Source organism: Notothenia coriiceps, unplaced genomic scaffold (genome assembly GCF_000735185.1).
Source record: "Notothenia coriiceps isolate Sejong01 unplaced genomic scaffold, NC01 NC01_scaffold00000339, whole genome shotgun sequence".
Taxonomy (NCBI): Eukaryota; Metazoa; Chordata; class Actinopteri; order Perciformes; family Nototheniidae; genus Notothenia; species Notothenia coriiceps.
Window position 1 is genome coordinate 8,262,231 of NW_011333040.1, and position 4,559 is coordinate 8,266,789.

The 4,559-nt window shown below is 37.9% G+C and overlaps 1 protein-coding gene across 1 annotated transcript in view; it reads left to right on the forward strand.

Annotated features, from left to right (window-relative positions):
• The window catches only part of cyp27a3 (cytochrome P450 family 27 subfamily A member 3), a 104,247-nt gene that overhangs the window by 97,439 nt on the left and 2,249 nt on the right, over positions 1-4,559 (forward strand). The window lies entirely within an intron of this gene.

Consider the following 4,559-nt stretch of genomic DNA (forward strand, 5'->3'; position numbering starts at 1 on the left):
TTTCCCCCACCCTCCCCACCCTCATTTTCCCTCCTGAGGACACATGACAGGGAGCAGAACAGCCAAACTCCACTTCCTGCCAACCCCCCCTTTCCTGACTCTCCTCCCTGTCTATTTACATCGAGAGGCGGACAAAATATTTACTAATCCCCAGTGCTGAACTGTGAGTGGGGGGGTTATAGTATATGAGGCTTGACAGCAAATTAGTGGCTGCCCTGACACATGGCTCGACAGCTCCCCTCCCTCCACACTTTTATTATCAGCCATGCTTGAATTATTCAGTGGCAGCCATTAGCATAACAGCAGCCATTTTATATTTAGCTCCCCCCGTGTTGACTGCATCAACATTTCACTCCAAATATTCCTCCAACATCCGAGAGCAATTAGCCACAAGAGGAGGGGTTCGATTCTGAAATCACAAGACGTCTAATGTCTGCCATAACAGAGAAGAAAGGGTCCATAATTCTGATTAGCAGGGAAAGTACTAATGGCATTCTCCCCCAAAGAAGTGTATGTGCAGTAGCCAATCACCAGGTCTCATTTTTCACCATTAGCTGAAATGTGAAGGAACCCTCATCTCGTCTCGCAGATCATTTGTCTTCCTGCAAAGAGAGCCGGACTGAAGCTGCAATGAAAGCTCACAAAGCTCAAATGAAAACCTTTGCATGGCAGCTGATCTGCTCGGACACTTTCTAAAGTATGTTTAATTGAAGAGCGTTTACTTTCTATGCAGGAAGAGGAACCACAATTATAAGAGCAGTGACAGAAGAAGATCCTTTACTCAATTCAGGTCTGAAAATGTAACTTAAGATAAGTAATAAAAAGTACTTTATTGATCCCAATTTGGGAAATGTTTGCGTTGCAGCAGCATACAAAACGTAAGTATATGTATAGAAGTATTCCCAGCTAAATGTACTTAAGGTATCACAAGTAAAACTACTCATTATGCACCATGGCTGTTTTAAAAGTATTAAATATTATAGAATATTCAATGATTCCTTCTTTTAATTGCTTACAAATACATAGTTTGTTACTTTACACCATGTTAGGTGTTTTATTCATGTATTGGTACTGTAGTATCGTACTGCATTGTATCATTAAAAAAAAGTAATGTGTTTTTTATGTAAATAGTAGCTGCCAGCTATAAGTGTTAAATAAGTGTAGTGGAGTAAAAAGTGGGAATACTACAAAGAAGTACTTAAGTAAAGGTACTTGTACTTTCCACCTCTGTATAAGTGAGAGTATATGTCCGTCATATACCGGTGTGTTTCTGTCTCTGCTCATCTCCACCAGCTGTAAACTTTGACTTTGTACACACATCCTTTCCTCAAGTAGAAGTACAGATACTCTGGTGAAAGTAGAAGTACTGACTAAACTTCTTTCCTCAAGTCAAAGTAAAGAACTTTGAAATGTACTTCAGTCAAAAGTACCCATAACTAGCAGCTGTTTTAAAGAGTACCTGACCTCCCTTTATATTAATAGAACAATAATGTCATTGTTAGCTAATGAATGTTTCCATGCTGAACAACGGCAACATGACAACGTTTTCATTGGTCCCTCTTCTTTAGAGAAGACCAGGAAATGATGGATACACGGATCGTGTTCAAATCAATAGGGTCGCAATGACTCTAAATAATAATGATCACGCCACCAAACACACATTCAGACTAAAGGAACCAGCCTGTTTGGAAAATGAGAGAAGTGGAAAGTACAGGTATTAGTGTTCAACATGTGAGAAGTAGAAAGTACAGGTATTTGGGTTCAACATGTAAGAAGTAGAAAGTACAGGTATTTGTGTTCAACATGTAAGAAGTAGAAAGTACAGGTATTTGGGTTCAACATGTAAGAAGTAGAAAGTACAGGTATTTGTGTTCAACATGTAAGAAGTAGAAAGTACAGGTATTTGAGTTCAAAATGTAAGAAGTAGAAAGTACAGGTATTTAGGATAGAGGTGGCGAGGTAGAAACGAAAGGGATAAACAAAAAGAAAACAACTAACAGCTATTCAATAAAGGAGACGCAAACCACAGCGGCACCCGGATATAAAAATATACAGATATAATTAAAACCGGATTAACGAGATACGTTTAATTGTTAATACCCGCCGAATGATTTGAAAAATTCTCAAAATTGCCACACTACACCAAACAGTTAGATCATTAACCAATGAAAAAGAGGGGTCTTTACATAGGTGGAAGAGATCGTCAAACTAATTTTTACCCCTTATCAAAGTGGCCATTGATTCATGAAAATAAATAAAGAAAAACCCACCACTTGGTGTATTTATAAGGTCCGTGATTGACCATGATTATAGCACTTTTTCAATAGCCCAATAAAAAATTACAAAAAAAATAAAAAGTGCACACACTTGACGAACAGGATATACCTACAAGAAAATCAATCACTCTAGTCACAAACATTCCACCCCCCCCCCCTATGGAAACTACAAACCAAATAACCAGATTAACACAAATAAGTTATTCGTTATATGTAGCAAATAACTGTAGTATTTCAAAAACCAGTTTATAAAACTAGATCGAGTAAAATCTGTCCAAAAAAATATATATTACTTAGGGCCTGTATTTCTCTACATCTTAGAAACAAGGAACTTTAGAAGTCTCTGAGAATGTGTCTATACCCTGTACAACTACATCTTTTCGTACTTGTGCACCTAAAACGTTATGATAACCACTGGAAATATATAATTTTCTATAATATTGTTAATTAAATTTTCATACAAGTGAGTATATCTACAAACAAACATTGACGAAGGAAGGAAGTAGCACAAGAATCAAAGTACGTGGCCTCTTTGGTTCGCGAGGGGCGGTAGACCTAGCTATGACCTTAGGTGAGGTCTCTCACCCATGAGTCCGGTCAGCCGTGGACCAAGCGGTTTTTCCACTAATTTTACAGGTGTAACGAAAATCCAGATAGAAGTCGACTACTGGTGTTTGGCACGACGAGGTGACTTATTGCATAAGAGATGGAAAGACACTCATCTAACACCTACTAAAATGCCTGCACTTGGGCGAGGAGTGGCGTAGGAGGTTGTTCTACCTGTAGATAGACCTCTAGCACTGGTGGGGCTACCGATGATGAAGGAGGGTGTGCTCGCACTCAGAGGTGTTTCGATTCTTATACAATGAGTGAGTAATAGTTAGACTGTATTTTAAAAAACACCGTGAACAGATTTTTCGCATTAGTCGCAAAGAGCTAGAACAAGACTAGGTTACTGTAATTCTCTCGACAAAAAACAACTTAAACTCGTACCAACCGCTCTATTCAAGAGGTCACTAATCTACAAAGGGTTTGTACAAAAACGTTACGGTAACTATAACCGACTCTGAACCACAAGAAGAGCTGTCGGACGTCGACACATTGAAAACATAAAGAAACATGGATGAAACACAATACGTAACCAAATCATTGAACTAAACTTTACTAACAAAACATTTCCACAGACAAGGTAACATATCTATAACGCTCGAAACCCTAAACAACGTACAATCGTACTAACACCACGAGACTAATTTATTACGTTTAATACATAATAAATTAAATACAAAAAACGACAGACGACTAGAACAAAGAGACATCTAAAGAGCATTACCGGAAAGTAAACATTTCAGATAAACCCTAAACATTCAACGGACAACGGAAACCGAGCATCCAATAGCTGATTTGAACAAATTCTACACATATATCAAAGTACACGTTAGTAATTTACAGATCACGCTTCCCATTTCGTCAATTCCCACGCAACATTACTAGTCCAAATTCACGCTGCTCACAATGCAGAGTTTTCTTCTCCTACCGCACTTATCTCAAATGTATGTTAAGTCTTATATATCTTCATTTCTTTATATTGGTTTATCAATTTTGACTGTATCACTACTTGATAGACTTACACACGAGTCTGGAACACTACACCCGCACCTCTCTTGAGTCATTCACCAACACACAGGTTGGGCCGAGGTTGACGTAACCTCAGCTACGCGGTATGTCACAATTGCCTACGACCAAAGCCTCAATTAGAACAAGGAGCTGATTTACGTGGTATACGACATTATTACCAAAAAAAGTAGTTTCAATTATTTCTAATATGACTAAAATAAGTTAGATAGTAAAATCTAACGTAACTTTAGTTATGAGTACATTACGAGATTCTGAATGTTGGTCATCGACGTATTTTTGTTTATACTGTAAACGCATTCATAAACAATTCTACTAGAAAAATCTCAACTACGCAGGACCTGTTTTAACCGAGACCTAATGTGTCTCTACGGTTTTTTACCGAAGGTTGTACGTGTGATTACTTTATTGTAATTTATTGTGTAATCCACCAAGCCACAACCGTCATCTCAGTGAACGATATGTCATCATAGGAAAACCATTGAATTGGCTACAGGGTACTTTATAATTATAGATTACTCAAGTTCCCGATCGTTCTAAGTATCGGTACCGTCTCCCCTTCATTCAACCTCTATGTTTATGAAAAATGCATGTAAAAAATACCATAGTCATAAAATGAGGCTGCTAAAACTGAAACTGAAGGAATGT